This window comes from Cupressus sempervirens, chromosome 5 (assembly GCF_028749045.1).
Source record: "Cupressus sempervirens isolate cs-2001-9-10 chromosome 5, ASM2874904v1, whole genome shotgun sequence".
NCBI classification, from domain to species: Eukaryota; Viridiplantae; Streptophyta; class Pinopsida; order Cupressales; family Cupressaceae; genus Cupressus; species Cupressus sempervirens.
This window is the reverse complement of record NC_143122.1, coordinates 185567285-185586251: the sequence shown is the minus strand read 5'-3', so window position 1 is coordinate 185586251 and position 18967 is coordinate 185567285.

The following is an 18967-nucleotide window of genomic DNA, read 5'->3' as shown; positions in this document are numbered from 1 at the left end:
TGGAGTTCAAATTTCTATTTTGTAAACTACATCGCTTTTACTACTCTTTATTTTAATTCATATGGCTTTCCTTATCTCATTCTTGTAGTATACTTAATGCATAGACACAATGTAGAGAAAAATGAATGTGTATATTTAACGTGAAGGCACAAGATATGAAAGAATGAGTATTTTAGAGCAGTTTCTCAACATATTATTCTAAATTACTGATTTAGATAACTTTTATGAGTTTAGAAGCTATGAATTATTGATTTACCCCTCCCTCCTCTCATTCTTCTCTTCAAAGTTAGGTTACATTTTAAGAATTTATCATAGGTTTAATTAGACTTTTCATTCCCCATTGAGTACATATTAAAGGAAAATTTGTATTTATGTATCTTGACAAATTTGATTTGTCAATGAAATGCAAGGAAATGCTATTGTGTGAGTACTATAGCATTAGAGATAAGTTTGTAGGTGCATTCCTTCATGGGTGAGGTGGTGCTCTTATTCTTTCACATTTTCTTTCTACTATTTGACACATTTCTAAATTTATTTACTTTCTTGCACATTCATTTAGGAATGGAACAAGCGGTATTAGACTTCTATTGGTTCTCACTAATTTTTTTAAAATTTATATCATAGATCCCTAGAGTTTCCTAATTGGGGAACAAGGGAATAGATTGTTGGGATGGGAACCAAGGGTGTAAGTTTTTGGCTGGTAGGGGAACAATAGAAAGGTGGTTGGATAACTACATATGATACTTGAAAAATTCCTAGCGCAAGCTTTCCAAGTGCATTCAAATGATTTTCAAATCAATAACATTTCCTTAAATCCTATCTATAGATGCCACCTACATAGTTGATTGTTCCTAGTTAATCATGAAAAATCTATTGTATCTCATGTGATATCACTACCAAATGAGTATTCTACTTCATTTTATAATTGTCTAATTAGGTATATTGTTGGAGTTTTTGGACTTTCATTCTGAAACTCCCCAAAACACCCAGCAAACAAATAGCAACACCTAAAGATAAATATCCACACTAGTCACTGACTAGGCTCTCGTTAGTGATTGCTTTGGATATTTATCTTTAGGTAATTTTTTAAAACAAATCATATTGGTTGAAAGTTCAACCAATTCTCATCAACATTGGTCAAAATTTTGACCAAACTTTGATCAAAATTTTAACCAAAGCATTGACCAAGACCTCAAAATTTAGACCAATCTTTGGTCAAAATTTTAACCAAAGCATCGACCAGGATGTCATCATGGGTTTGGTATCCTAGTTGATCAAGGGAACCATTTCAATCAAGTTTGGTCAAAATTTTGACAAACCTTCTTGCAAACAAGGGAGACCATTTATGAGCAAATTTGGCATTGAAATTCTGATGTTAACAAGGATTGGCCAAAGTTTCAATAAGAAAAATAGCAAAAAGACAATTTATAGATCATTCAACCAACTTTAGTAGAAAATTTAACCATTTTTTGTCAAAAAAAGAGGCCAACTCTACTAGTATATTATAGTTGGATATCTAACATATAATATGATTAAATTAACAACACACTTCTCGTATTACAAATTGAGATTAGAAATGATTATAGCTCATAATCAGGCTATCGTAGACTTAGATTAGTATGCAAAGGACCAAACTGAGGACTATGCATTACAATTACAAAACTAAGCCAAATTCTATTAGTATAATTTTTTATTTGTAGTTATGAAAAAATAATATGAAATCTAGAAAATATAGAAAATTTTATATAGTTTCAATAAAATTGCACCTAAAAAAGAGTTCATATGAGCATAAACAAGGCCTTGGAAGTTGAAAATTTTGGGATTTCCATTTTTTAGAAAAAATATAAAAATATAGATTCAAAATTACCTACATCACTATGTAGATAATGGAATTCTATCAATAAAAATTAAAAATTAAAATTAAAAAAAGAATGCTAGATGACTTTGATATTACTGCCTCTAAAAAAATAAATTCTTAATCATTGTCATTACACTTCCAAAATTCAAATGGCTCTAGATTTGGCCTCAAATGTCTGATTTGGATGAAACAAAATTTGATTTGGGTTTTTTTGGACCTCTTGTGTATGATTTCAACCTCTGATTTGCACCAGTAGGATCAAATTTTTATCTATAGTAGAAAGTCAAAAAATACAAAATCCCAAATTTCATCAAAATAGAATATGCAACAATGATGCCCAAATCATCAAATTGTGCATCCACAATAATTTCTATCTTGAGAAGAGGTCTTCATACCTTGAGAGACCAAGATAAATTCCACAAGAGATTGGCAAGATAATTGCATATTAAGATGTAAGAATGATATTATTGATATTGAACATCAATACATTATATGGACATTACTTTACATGATTGAAGTGTGCATAATAGGCCTCCTTATATAGGAAAGGAAATAGGAGACAAAAATAAGGAGACAAGAACATATCACCTACACAAGATAGAATCACATATCCACCATAGGTGGATCATCCTCTAGTATGCAATGAAGTATGCAATGATGAAGATGATAATGTGATATATGCACTAAAGGTGGGATTAGATAACAACTATCACCATCTAGAATGGAATTCTCCTATACTACGTGCTTAATTGAGGTGCAAAATCTTAAGTGTGTCAATCACAAACTACTATGTAGTGCATTATCCTAGGTAACCTTAAGTGTAATTAATGAATATTTAATTATAGCAACAGTTATGAGTTTCTTTCTAAAAAAATATCATTTCCATTAAATCACAACTAAATTCAACATTATCAATTTCTTTTACGAACTTTCTTGGTTTCCTTCCATATTAAGCATCTATCTTGTCCATTTTGTAAACATATTGAATCACCTCTTCGAATTCTTAGATACTTTGTAGTGGTCCTCTAGTACAAGCTCTCTATAGCATACTACAACCACTAATTTCTTCTCATCTTTAATTCTCTTTTCAATATTATTCTTGCCCCATTTTTTAACATCTTAAAAGTCTCACTCTTGACCTTCTTCCATACATTCTTCACAACTACACATTCAAAAAATCTAACATTAGCAAATAAAAAAATAGGCCACACGGTATCTATAAGTGACTTCTTTTGAGACACTTTCCTCTCTTCATTAGTCTCCTTTCCTAATGCTCATTGCTTCTCTCTCTCCCTCACCCATAAATTAGAACCTCTTTACCATATCTAGTGTGTTTTTTTCACATGGAAACCATCTATTGTTCCAAGTTCCATGGGATCCTTTCATACTCTTACCCTCTCTTTATAAGGTGATTAAGGGTGCTCCCCTTACTACCATAAACACATAATAGAAATGGGTGATCCCACAATAATGGGTTCCAATTTTTGACCAATTTTGACATTGAAATCAATATTTTTGCAACAAATGTCACATTCAACTAACTATATCTTGAAAAATATAAATAATTTCAACATGACATAAACTAATGATTTTGAGTACTCTATTCCTATTTTGTAACCATATTTTTTAATCTAATTAAAAAAAAAAAAAAATTTAGGTCAATTTTTTCATCTACTTCAAAAAGTGGTACATATTTAAAATTCAATATTTTTAAAGAGTGACAGTCCGTTTGACACACATAACTTTTTTTTCTAGAAATGATAATGATGTAATTCTTTCAATGTTAGATTTGTAACATCAATAGCCAAAGGATGCATTTGGTTTGACTCATTTTGGTTGAATATTGTATAGTTTATGAAGTTTTGAAGTGATACGAATCATAATTCAAACATACATTCCATTTGACACAGATAATTTGAAGTCAATTTATTAGAAACCCTTTTTTTTTTTTAATAAAAAGGTATCTCAATAAGCTCGTTCCTACATATTTTTTATAAAAAAATTGACTTAATTTACTAATTTTCCCAAGGTGTCGAAGTCAGTTGATGTTGAATCGGTAATGAACCTATAATGAGTTAAACTCATATTTACAAGTCTTAATAAATATAATATGTATTACAATTATAGTTGTTGGAAAGCTTGCTCCGAGTAGCACAAATTGGCATTTTTTATTTTATAGTAGGAGATCATTCAATCTCAATTTTAGGGGTCAAAAGAGCCAATTTCATTTTTGTCCACAAAACAACACCAAAAATTTGTACTTTGAGATGTTCGCACGAACACAATGTTCACATGAACTTGTCTAGTATGTTCGTGCCAACAAATGTTCACACGAATGTATGAGAAAAATAATCCAGTAAGTGGAAATTTAATTTAACATGTTCGCTCAAACATTTATAATAATTTGTGTTCGCACGAACATACAAAAAAGGCAAATTTATCAAGATCTCAAACGGGAAAGTGGAATTTGCATCGCAAAATTGCCATTACAAATATGTTCGCACAAACATATGAACAAGGTATGTTCGTGCAAACATACCTTATTTAAGCTCAATATGTTCACATGAACATATAATGCTTATATGTTCGCGCAAACATAGTTACCACATTCGGGCAAACATACGTAAAATTCTATATGCGAATTTTTCATCATTTCGTGATTTCCTTTGTCCCCAAAAAGTGGTACCTAGTATTGTGGGTTCACCCAAACAAAAAAAAAACAACAACTATGAAAACAAAATATGGACATCTTATTTACACCACAAATACAAAATTATAGAATTCACAAGCATAATATGCTAACCCACATGGGTGTCTTCATTATAGTAATATGCAAGACTAAGTTGCAAGCTACCACCCAGTGTTGTTCTAGACAATGTTTGGGTCTTTCTTAAATATGAAATTTTTGTTAGAATTCTTTAGAATAACTGAGAGGGGGGGTGAATCAGTTATTCAAGGTCCAAATGCCCTGTTAATACCTTTTTACTACTTTTAATGAATCCATACACTTTTCATCCATCCAGACTTAAATCAATCATATAAGCAAGTTACTGTAAATCAAAATGCAAATATAAAACATTCAAGATCAACACATGACACAATGATTTATGTGGAAACCCAATTTAGGAAAAACCACCATTAACATGCTACTTGATTCTCACTCTTCTGAAGTGATGCCCTATGAAAAGCCTGCCCTATTAAAGGCTTACAGCACACTGTTAAATGTGACCCTATTAAAGGATTTCACCAAACTATTAGGAATGGGCCTGGTTAAAGGTCTTTAGAACATTCACTTGGAATGTCACCCGGTTAAAGGATTTATCTAATGGCTATTAAACCAACCTAATTCCATAGGATTTAGACTTACTGTTATAATTGCTAGAAAGTAACGATAATGGTCTTTTGATCTGATATAACTTACAACATACTTTGCAGATCTCAGATCACACTTTTAGTTCAATCCTTATGCTTGGCTTTAATCACTTCAGCTCTGACTGCTTGTCTTCCCCTCAAGCTTTGTCTCCTTGAGTCTTCTTACTCATTCTACCAATGCAATCATCCTTGTGGTCATCTATCTAAATAGAGTTCTTGTGCTTTCTTCTCCTTAGCACATCCTTCAGCACTTCATGATTTTTATGCTTGACCACCTTCTCTCTCTTTTTGTCCACCCTTTTGCATTAACTTATGTCTTCTTAAATAGAAGTCTGATTTGCCTTTGCCGCTCAATTATCCCTCTCCAATTTTAGGGTTTTAAGATGGATTAGGTAGGATACAATGTATCTACCCCATATCTTGTTCTCTTCTAGAAATTTTGCTAGTTGTATCCTTTAAAAATGTTCTACATAGTGTTCTGTGCCACCAGCTCATCATTCCTATCTTCCTTTTAATTCACAAATTTCTAGATAAGAACCTTGTCGGCTTAGATCTAGCTAATCTTTGATTTCCAAAATAATGCAGCAGCTCGACATTATTGAGTTATTAGTGCTCGGCACCTCTGTGTTACTCGACACTTGCTTCTGCTCAGCACTTGGTTCTGCTCGGCACTTGGTTCTGCTCGACACTTGATTCTGATCTATGTCACTTGGCATCTGAAGTTTACTTAGCATCTAGATTTTTCTCGGCATCTTTAGTTTACTCGGCATTAACTAGAAATTTGCACAGCTCTTACTAGCTTGCATAGCTCCTTCTCTCTAATGAACTTAGTTTGAGCTTTACAAAAGACTTAGCTAAAACCTTAAATCTTTGATATGCTTTAGTGTACCCATTCTTTGTATCTTATAGTATGTCATCAAATACACTTTTTCATCAATGGCTTAGTTGATCCTTGTACTTCATTACAACATCATAACTTCAACCTTTCTCTAGGTGTTCTAGTTACATCTTATTGATTGCCTCCACCTTGACAATCAACTAATTGATAGTATTTGGATCACTAAAGTAATTGTCATTCCTGCAAGTACCAAGTTTGACATCAATGAAAAAATAATGATTGAGGACATTCTTTACCAGTTCCATATATTATTCCAACAACTCTTTGTATGATCATTTCAATCATTTCCAACAATCTCCCTCTTTGGCATTGATGGCAAACCAAACCGATCAAGTAATCAATTCAGTTACCACCAAGATTGTATACGTTGTCTTGCTACATTTTCACTACTGATCTCATATATCTCCCTCTTTCATATATATCTCCCTCTTTCTTTGTATTGGTCAGTTTTCTACATATTTCTCCCTCTTTGACATAAATGCCAAAGATGTAGCATCTTTATCATGCAAAATATAATCTTTAGCTTCTTGTTTTTTTTCTCCCTCTATCACCATGCTTGTGACTAATTTGGAGTTTCTATTCCTGCTGTCATCCTTTGCATCAACCCATTAATATTTCAATGATTTATTCCTGTCGATGCATGACAGCTTCCTTATTTCCTTAAACTACTTGAGTTAGGGGTATGACCCCCAACTTGCCTCTAAGATATTCATAGGCATCCTTGGGCAATGGTTTGGTGAAGATATCTGCAGTTTGTTCCTTTGTGAATGTATTCCAATTTCACTTGTTTGTCTTCTACCAATTCTTGGACATAATGATACTTGATTGCAATATGCTTGGTTTTTGCATGCATCACTGGATTTTTGGATATATTTATAGCACTTGTATTATCACAATACAATATCACAGGTTTTGTTACTTCTTCTTTCATTCCATTCAATAGATGTGTGAGCCATACAATGTTTGTGCAATTGACTGTAGCTGCCACATATTCTGACTCTGTAGTGGACTGAGATATACATGTTTGTTTCTTGCTAGTCCAAATAACCAACCTTTTGCCTAGAAATAATGCACCTCCACTTGTACTTTTTCTATCATCAATGTTTCCTCCCCAGTCTACATCTGTATATGCATTGAGCTCAAATTTTCCATTATTTTTGTAGTACAGACCAAAGTCATCAGTTCCTTTGAGATATCTCATTACTCTTTTTACTGCTATGAGATGATTTTCTTTAGGATTAGCAGAGAACCTAGCCACTATTCTAACTGCTAATGCTATGCCTGGTCTACTATATACAACATATTGTAGTTTTCCAATCATGGATCTGTACATTTTTTGATTGACTTTAGCTGACTCATCATTTTTGGATAGCTTATTTCCTGTGGCCATTGGTGTGCTGACTGATTTGGATTCCTCCAATCCAAATGTTTTGAGAATTTCTTTGATGTATTTTGATTGTGTAACAAATATTCCATGTTTGAGTTGATGTACTTGCAATCCAACAAAAAAATTGATTTCTCCAAACATAGACATCTCAAATTCATGTTTCATTTTGTCAGCAAAGCCTTTTCAAAGTACTTCCTTACCACCAAACACTATGTCATCCACAAAAATTTCAGATACAATAATGTCTTTACCTTCTTCTGCTTTGATGTACATGTTGTTGTTATCATCAGTTCTTTCAAATCCAATTTGCACTAGATACTTGTGAAGTCTCTCATACCATGCTCTAGGTGCTTGTTTCAAACCATAGAGTGCTTTATGTAACTTACACACCATATCCATGTTGTTTTCATCAACAAATCCTTCTGGTTGTTCAATGTAGACTTCTTCTTCTAGTATACCATTTAAGAAAGCAGATTTTACATCCATCTGATAGACTTTAAAATCTTTGTAGGCAGCATACGCAAGTAAAGTTCTTACTCCTTCCATTCTAGCAAAAGGAGCAAATGTGTCTCCATAGTCTATTCCTTCTTCTTGAGCATAACCCTTGCATACTAGTCTAGCTTTGTTTCTGGTAATCTCACCATTCTCATCTGGTTTGTTTCTGAATACCCATTTGGTGCCAATCACATTCTTGTTAGTTGCTCTGGGAACCAAACTCCAAGTTTGGTTTTTTCTTATTTGATCAATTTCTTCTTCCATAGCTTTATACCAGTCATCATCCTGTAATGTACCATATGTTGTCTTGGGTTCAAATTTTCTGATCAGACATGATTCATGTCTTAGCCTGTTCCTTATCATTGGTCTTGCATCTTTGTCACCAATTATCTGTTTAGCAGGGTGATGTCTTTTTACATATTTGGGTAATCTTGGCTCTATCCTTGTTTCCATGTTTGATCTTTCAGATTCAGGATCACTATACACTTCGTTGTTAGGTTGTTCTTCATTATGTGTACTATCTTCAGAATCAGATTGTGCATTTTCTTCATTTTGCAACTCGGCTTTTGAATGCAACTCGGCATTCACTGGTTGTGATTCGGCTGAAACTGATACTTCTTGTTGATTTTCAATTTGATTGACATCATCCTCATCATCAGTCATTCCTTCACAAGAATACACAAAGGTTCTGTATTCTTCCATTTTCTTTGGTACTTCAGCTTGGACTTCTGTGTTCTTATCAAAGTTTACATTTGCACTTTTCACAATTTTGTTAGTGTTAGTATTCAAGCACTTATATGCCTTACTTCTAGTGGAGTAACCAAGGAATATGCCTTCATCACTTTTTGCATCAAATTTTCCATTTCTAACATCTTTAAGGATAAAGCATTTACAACCAAATACTTTGAAATGTTTTACATTGGGTGAGTAACCATACCATAATTCAAAAGGTGTTGTATTTGTACCTTTCTTAACTTGTACATGGTTCAGTGTATGAATAGCTACACTTACAGCTTCTCTCCAGTATTTTAGAGCAACATTCTTTTCCATCATTAATGTTCTGGCACAGTCAATTACAGATCTGTTTGTTCTTTCAGTAATTCCATTATGTGGGGGAGTTCTAGGAGCTGACGTTTGTCTTTTGATTCCTTTGTCATTACACAATATCTCGAATTCATTTGATGTAAATTCACCACCTCTATCTGATCTTAGGCATTTCAAGCTTTTTCCAGTTTCCTTTTCAACTCTAGCCACATACCACTTAAACATTTGAAAAGCATCATATTTTTGTTCTAAGAACATAACAATCATCATCCTGGAATAGTCATCAACAAATAGCATTATGTATTTATTTCCTCTATAGCTTTGTATTTCCATTGGACCACATAAGTCAGTGTGAACTAACTCAAGTATCTCTTTAAATGTATAGTTTTTGATTTTGAAACTTGACTTTGTCATCTTTCTTAGCTGACATTGTTTACACATGATATTATCAGGCTTCTTCAGTTTTGGTAGACCTCTGACTTTCTTCATTTTACTGAAGTTGACTAGATTGTCAAAGTTGACATGACATAATCTTCTATTCCATAACCATTCATCATCAAATTTTACAAATAGACAAGAAACATCATTAATATCAAGGTAAAAAAAATTACTCTTTGTTTGATCTCCTTTTCCTATTAGTTTACCATCAGTATCATAGATTTTTGCAATTTTGTTTACAAATTCCACTTTGCAACCTATATTTCCTAACTATGAGACACTCAATAAATTGTAGTTCAATCCTTCAACATAGTATGCATTGTCACATGAAATTTGTTCTATGAGCTTAAGGGAACCTTTTCCTTTGATTTGACATGGAGCATCATTACCAAATCTAACATTATTTCCATCATACTGAGTAAAGTTAACAAACTTATTTTTGTCTCCTGTCATGTGATGTGAGCATCCACTATCTATGATTCATCTGTCATTCTTGTTTATACATGTTACTAGTGCTATGGTCTCTTCTTCATCAGATTGGTCCTTCATGGCTACATAAACAACTTCACCATCATTGTCATCAAAATTTTCTTCAACAATATAACACTTTTTACCTCTTTTTTTGTAGTCTCTCTTGTCATCATCTCTTCTATTCTTGTATTTTTTGCCTTCCTTGGAATCCTTTTTCTATGGACACTTTGCAGCAATATGACCTACTTCATTGCAATTGAAACAAATGATAGGCATCTTACCTTTGAATTTTCATTTGCCCCTGTGAAATCTTCTAGCAAGCAATGCTTCCAATTGTTCCACATCTTCCTCATCAGTGTTGCTGTCACTAGATACATACTTCATTTTTCTTCCTTTCTTTGATTTCACCTGTTCGACATCTTTCAGTGATAACTTGGCCTTAAAAGCAGATTCAACATTTTTAGGTTTGTAGTTGTCAAAGTTAGATAACTCAAATGCAGTGAGTCTACCGATTATACCTTTTAAAACTTAGATTATTTCCTGGTATACATCTTAGCTCTTGTATTGCTAATACTCAAATAGCATAGATAGGGAGCAAGGTTCTTAAGAACTTACTATTAATAGTATCTCCATCTAGTTGACTACTCAAGCATCTTATTGCACTTACCACTTCCTTTATTCTTGCACCATACTAAGCAGCATTCTCATTTTCTTCCATTTTCATGTCATCAAACTTTCCTCTGAGACTTTCTCTTTTTGCTCTTTGTACATTCTAATCTCCTCCATAGATGTCTAATAGGGCTTTCCACATTTTGAATGTAGTGTCACATCCTTTGATATCATCAAATTCAGCATAGCTGAGTGCAGAGGCAATTTCCAGCATTGTCTGATTATGTTCTTGCTTGTTTTTCATGTCTTCTGCAGTAGGAGCACCTGTTGGATCTACATGTTTAGTGAAAATTGAATTTTGGGCATAATCTCCTATGGATCCAAGATGTATCTTCATCAAACTTTTCCATGCAACAAATTTGTCTTTGTTGAGCTTGGGAACTTCTCTTTTTGCCATTTTGATCTTTTATGCTTGTAGTCCTTTTAAACTGAATCAGCAGTCGGGCTCTAATACCAATTGTTAGAATTCTTCAGAATAACTGAGAGGCAAGGTGAATCGGTTATTCAAGGTCCAAATGCCCTATTAATACCTTTTTACTACTTTTAATGAATCCATACACTTTTCATCCATCTAGACTTAAATCAATCATATAAGAAAGTTACTGTAAATCAACATGCAAAGATAAAACATTCAAGATCAACACATGACCCAATGATTTACGTGAAAACCCAATTTGGGAAAAACCACTAGTAACATGCTACTTGATTCTCACTCTTCTGAAGTGATGCATTGTTAAAAGCTTTCCCTATTAAAGGCTTACAACACGCTGTTAAATGTGACCTTGTTAAAGGATTTCACCAAACTGTTAGGAATGGGCCTGGTTAAAGGTCTTTAGAACATTCACTTGGAATGTCACCCAGTTAAAGGATTTATCCAATGGCTATTAAACCAACCTAAGTACATAGGATTTAGACTTACTATTACAATTGCTAGAAAGTAACGATAATGGTCTTTTGATCTGATATAACTTACAACATACTTTGCAGATCTCAGATCACACTTTCAGTTCAATCCTTATGCTTGGCTTTAATCACTTCAGCTCTGACTTCTTGTCTTCCCCTCAAGCTTTGTCTCCTTGATTCTTCTTACTCATTCTACCAATGCAATCATCCTTGTGGTCATCTATCTAAATAGAGTTCCTGTGCTTTCTTCTCCTTAGCACATCCTTTAGCACTTCATGCTTTTTATGCTTAACCACCTTCTCTCTCTTTTTGTCCACTCTTTTTCATTAACTTGTGTCTTCTTAAATAGAAGTCTAATTTTCCTTTGTCGCTCAATTCTCCCTCTCAAATTTTAGGGTTTTAAGATGGATTAGGTAGGATACAACGTATCTACCCCATATCTTGTTCTCTTCTAGAAATTTTTCCAGTTGTATCCTTTAAAAATGTTCTACATGGTGTTCTGTTCCACCAGCTCATCATTCCTATCTTCCTTTTAATTCATGAATTTCTAGATAACAACCTTGTTGGCTTAGATCTAGCGAATCTTCGATTTCCAAAATAATGCAGTAGCTCGGCATTATTGAGTTACTGGTGCTTGGCACCTCTGTGTTACTTGGCACCTATACCTGTTCGACACTTGGTTCTACTCGGCACTTGGTTCTTCTCAGCACTTGGTTCTACTCAACACTTGATTCTGCTCTGTGTCACTCCGCATCTGAAGTTTACTCAACATTTGGAGTTTGCTCGGCATCTTTAGTTTACTCTGCATTAACTAGGAATTTTTTTGGCTCTTACTAGCTTGCTCGGCTCCTTCTCTCTAATGAACTTAGTTTGAGCTTTACAAAAGACTTAGCTAAAACCTTAAATCTTTGATATGTTTTAGTGTGCCCATTCTTTGTATCTTATAGTATGTCATCAAATACACTTTTTCATCAATGGCTTAGCTGATCCTTGTACTTCATTACAACATCATAACTTCAAACTTTCTCTAGGTGTTCTAGTTACATCTTATTGATTGCCTCCACCTTGACAATCAACTAATTGATAGTATTTGGATCACTAAAGCAATTGTCATTCCTGCAAGTAGCAAGTTTAACATCAGTGACAATACAATGATTGAGGACATTCTTTACCAGTTCCATATATTATTCCAACAACTCTTTGTATGATCATTTCAATCATTTCCAAAAAATTTATGCCACCTAGGAAAGTTCTAGATGCTCAAACTTAATACCTAGGGCTAATAGAACCTAACAATACATATAGAGTCAACTAGATACATCTTTGACTTTTATTTTAGGAATTTCAAGTAGCCCAACTTTGGAAGGCTATAACTCTCAAATAGTTGCTCTGATTGGCTTTTATAAAAACTTTTTGGAAATTTCAGCTCATGATCTACAAGCTAAATACTATGTAAGTGCCCTTTCGTCAAGATTTTAGACCTCATTCGAGCACTCTAAGGCCTCCAACGGTGACCCTAAAGATTTTTCTCCTAAATTTTCCACTTAAAAATTGCACAACTTCTTAGATACTTAAGCTAGAGCAATGAGATTTTTATGGCAGCCTTATAACTCTAAAATAAACTTTCATCTAGAAAATGAATGCATTCTAAGCTCGTATGAAAACTTACCAAAAATAGCAAGTTCTCAAAAATAGCAACCACCCTATCTACTAGTCCTTACCAAAATAGAAAAGACAAAAAACAAAATATTTTTGGGTGATGCAAGATTTCTTTTGTTGACATTATAGTCAAGTTTTTTTATTAATGACATGCACTTAATCAAATGGTTAGAAACTACCAAGCTTATCTTGCAGTTTATAGTGTTAACCAATTAATTTAGGTTCTACTGAGTTCTACAATTGCTACCAAGTTCCAAAAATAGTATTTAGTTCATACCGAGTAGTATCCACAAAGTTGATGATTATCAGTGTAAACTGAGCTTCATAGTGTTTACCAAGTTTCTCAATCCAAACTAATTTCTCTAGTGTTTACCAAGCTTGTAGTGATAGTGTTGACTAAGCTATTCAATGTCAACCAAGTGATTTAGTTTATATGTCAAGTTTTGTAGTATTCACCAAGTCACCAATGCTAACCGAGTTCAAACTACTTGGAAGTGATTAGTATGAACTGAGCTTCTATGTCTACTGAAAGCATGACAATGTTGAGTGTTGACAATGGTTACCGAGTATAAGAATCTCACCTAGTTTGTCTTCAAAACCTAAGTACCAACAATTGGGCCAACTTTATGTATTTTGATAAAACTTGTATTGTAGCTAAATTTGATGATTTATGATTTGGATTGGTATATATATAATATATTATATCACATCTGAAGAAGTATGGTATGAATATAAAAAGATATGTGTAAGAGAAAAAGTGATAAGTAAGAAGGCTACATGCAGTATAAGGAGCAGTAAAGATTTATCTATCACAACAAGGTGAGCATTACACTTCAAAGGAACCTCAACTACCAAATCAAAGTTATAGATAAGAGATTGAAGCCACTGGTTTATCCTAATTGGTGGAATAGTTAAATCCTTTCACAAGGTAAACTTAATAGTCTTTTGTAAATCTCTTTATTGAGTGCATACTTCATTGTATGTTTTGTAAATCATTTTACAAGGTGGACCTAGTAGTCCTTATTGATCCTAACAAGGCAGATCATTAGAATTGATCATTGTAAGTCTTAATCAGCCAACTTTATACTACAATACTAAAGCTTGTGGGTATCATCCCCACCCCAATTTTACTTTTTATTTGGAAGGTTGATGGGTCACCATATCTTGTGTCAAAGTGTTATGAATGTTTTAATGCTTTTAATTTTTCATGCATGCAATTAGATCAAAATAAATATGAAGGATTAATTGGTAAAGTAAGAATAAGTTTTATTGGTTCCTAATTCACCCCTCCCCTCTTAGTAACCTATCCTTCTTATATTTCCAATAGCTCTTACACCCAGGATGCTCCTACATCAGACACTTCGAGTAACTTAAGAAGTGACTATGTCATGTCTTAGATATTCAGAGGAAAACCAAGATAGTTAACCTCCTCCCTTGCTAGCCATGATGAATCCTCTATTGGCCTCCCTTTCTATTTGACCATATATTCCTTATAAGTTTTTTTCCTTGTACTTTTTCCAACATGACTATCTAGTATCTCCTCAATCTGCTTTACAGTCAAACTAGATGCCAGAATACTCCTCTATGCTTCTAAAACTTCATCTCCATCACCTCCTTCATAATACTCTGTCAAATCTGAAATATTAATTACTAGTGAAATATTTAATTCAGAAGGAAATTCCACTTCATAAGCATTTCTAGAATCACACATTTTCACTATCTTGCATGGTCCAAACTTATTCATCTTCAGCTTATTATATGTACCCATTTGAAAATGCTCCTCATTAAATGAACCATGACTTCATCTCCAATCTAAAATTTATTATACCTCCTTTTCACATCTACCTTAGCCTTGTACTGTGTAGTCATCTTTATGGTGTGCTTCCTCACCTCCTCATGGATTTTTTCAAATATTCAACAAAATCATATGCTTAAGTACTACTTATCTCTCCTTTTTCCAACTGTCTCAATTCAAAAGCATTTCTGGGACTACTCCCATATTCAATCTGGAATGGTGATTTACCAATACTCATGTTGACAGAATTATTATATGCAATTTTTTCCTATTGTAAAATTAGATCCAATCCTTTTGACTTGTCTCCAACCAAACATCTCAACAAATTTTCCAAACTCCTATTCACCACTTATATTTGTCCATTAGTCTATGGATGATGTGATGAACTAAACTTCAACTCTATCTTTAATTTATTCCACATCATATGCCAAAAATACCCAACAAATTTGGTATCTCAGTCTAAAACTATACTATTTGGCAAACCATGTAGTCTAACCACTTTTCTAAAAAATAACTCTATTACATGAATAGTGTCACTAGTCTTCTTGCAAGGAATGAAATGTGCCATATTTGAAAACTTGTCAACCACCACAAAGATAGAATCATGCCCTCACTATGTCCTCTATAATCCAAGAACAAAATCCATGTTGATATCCTCCCACAACTTCTCTGGTATAGATAATGGTTGATATGACCCTGTATTTTGCTTCACTCCTTTTGCCATCTCACATACTCTACAATTTTGTAAAAACTTCTTCACATCTTGCTGCAATTGTGGCCAATAATAATTCTTAGCAACTAAAGCAATGGTCTTATCTGTGCCAAAATGTCTAGCCAATCCTCCACTATGTTTCTCCTTGATGAGATTCTCTCTCATTGAACTTCTAGGAATGCACAACAAGCTTCCTTTGAAGAACATAATTGTTGGTGTATATACGCATTTACTATTTACACTTACTTAAGTTTACTTAGGTTAATGCATTATTTTATTATTTATTTTGTGAGACACTTAGGAGTTTGCAGACTTTTATGAGCTCTCATGTTGACAACACAGAAGCACACAACTCTAATTTAGTACATGGTGTCTACAACACTAGAGTTTACATCATTCACTGAGTTGTCATTTTGACAACACTTATTCACACTCTTTTTTTAGTACATTTTGTCTACAACACCAATTTGTGTGCTACACCATTGTAGGCTTATCCTCTCATCATCGCACTTACTTATGTGCTTAATGGAGGATAACCCATATCTGGTGGACATGTGCCTAGTTGTATGACTTATCATGTAGCTAATTCTTAAGCATTCTAGATGCATCTCAGAGGCCTTTATATATAGGCACTCCTAGTGTACTTTCATGCATATTGAATTGAATACATTGTTATTCTAATCATACTCCTTTCTGGCCTATAATTGTGCTTGTGTTTGAGTTCTTAGTTCCTAGGTCAATTTTTCCCTAAGAAAAATTTTAACATGGTACCAAAGCTTGGAAATTTTCTCTTCACATAGCCATTTAGCTACCCTAGGCCAAAGTTGATCATGAGGCAAAAAAGAAATTGTAAATCAGCACCCAAAGGCCCTGATTTGCGACTCAAGTATGATCCTTTAGATCTGCGATTTAATTTTATTCAGAACTGCAATTTAATTCTCTATATTTCCATCATGCATTTTTGCATATCTTCCTAATTATTTTGGCCTAGATGGGCCAATAGAGAAAAAAATTATAGGTACCAGTCAATCACACCCCGGCCCTGTACGGTTGCTAGAATATTCTATTTTAGTGGGTATTCATTCCAAACTAGTTGCAACAAAATCCAGCCGAGAACCATTTTCGACGATCACACTAATCATCAATCCAGTGAGAGCAACCATTGGCCGAGCCTCAACAACCAGTGGGCTCCAACTCAATGGCCATAGTGCAACCATTGTATTTTATATACTGTATAATGTTCGCACACATTGCATGTAGGACAAATGAAATAACCGAGCACCAGTTTAACAACTTTCTGACATACACTTTAGAACCTGGTGATGACTATAATTCAAATCTCTAAAGACATTTTTATACTCTCTAGCCAATGTTGAACAAGTCCTGGCACCGTCTTCTTATATTTCGGGCCACTAAATGCGAAATCCTGCCCCTAGAAGTGACTGTTTTACTTTTTTGGCTGCTGCAACAATGCCCTCTACTCCACCGACCTGGCAGCCTATGAGACGTCACCATGTGGAGTAGCCCTCTATAGATAGTCCTAGTCAACACCGAGTCACCCCCCTCTGCACTCATGCTCAGACCACGTCAGCACCAATACAGGTCTTAGCCACATGGACTAACAGTTGGACATGTGATGTCAGCATCACATAGGATGCCAATGCAAACCTAGTCATACTACCACATAGGATTTTTTTGTACCTTCTATACCGCACATGTTTTGGATTCATACGCCTAGTTAACAATGTATACTACCATGTTACCTAGGCAACTATTTTTTGCTAACGTCATCATTTTACGAAAAAAATTGATAGTCATCTGACTGTCATTTCTAGGGATTTTATAACTACTATGATGGTTGTTTGACCATCAAATTTAAGTTAGCAATTTTTTTACCAAACCCCTCTCTAGATTGCTTTTTGATTTGGCAACCTAAATTTGCGAGGCCATAACTTGAGCATCCGGACTCCAATTGAGATGCAATTTTTTGAAATTGGGTAGAATTTTCTAAAAAATTTAGTGGTGGTGTTCTTTTCTAGTTTTGGTGCAAGAATTTTTTAGAAATTGCATTTTTTGGCTACTATACCTATTCAATCTTGCATTTTGCAACTTCAAATGCTCCGTACGGGCTCATCTAGACAAGAAAATAGGTTTCATTTTTTTTTAAAGTGCATTATTTTTCATCTACTTTCTAGATCTGTAGTCAGATTCTAGGGTTGTGTGGACAAAAATCTCACTTTCAAAACTAGGACTTTTTCTGCATTGTATTACTTTGATTACTTTTCAAAAAAAATGCACATTTGAGCTACAGTTCTTAGTGATAGATTTGGGCCTCAAAAGGTAGTTGTAAAAAGAAAAATTAGAAGTCCACTTTGTTCATTTTGACAAGTGGCCTATTGTACATGCACTACATATAAAGTGCCAAAAGCATTTTTTTGGGGGGGGTCTTTTGATTGGGTGAAAAGGGGGGTGTGTACTATGTTCTTGTGTCTCTTTGTGTGCTCTTTTTATTTTTTTGCGTCATGGGTTCACCTAAATTTCCACTTCTAACTTCATGTAATTATTCTACATGGAAAGATGTTGCATGGAGTAGATTAATGGAAAAAGGTTATGTCTTTATGTTGATGGTACAATTCCCAAACCCACTGATGCTAAAGAAATCATTAATTGGAAACAACAAGACCAACATGCTTTAGGAATTATCAGGAATTGTATACATAGAGACATCTTCTTCCACATTTCCAATTTCAAGGAATCCAAACCTACATGGGACAAACTTGAAGCATTGTATGGTAAGGTGGATGAGGAAAAGGGATTCTAGATTGAAGATGATCTACTTCTATTGGATCCAAAGAACTTTGACACAATTCAAGATTACATCAACAAATCCAATGAGTTTAGGGCACTAATTAAAGATTGTGGTAATCCCATGAAAGATAAAAAGTTGATTCATCACATCCTGAAGAGGCTACCTTTAGAGTATGCTTCCTTTGTTTCAAGTTATAATACTCATAGGTTGACCAAGGAAAATGCTTACCAGAAGCCTACATTTGGTGCATTTGTAGAAATGTTGATTGTTGAACAATCTCACTTGATAGATTTGGGACTTCTCACATCATCAAAGACCAAAGCATTGGGGGCTAGTGATGAGCACCAATCAAATCAAGAAGGGAAAAGTTCTAGCAACAACAAGAAAAAGTAGTGGAAGTAGAAATCACAATCTGAGACACAATAATCCTCCTCACAACAAGGCAATTCTTCTTCCA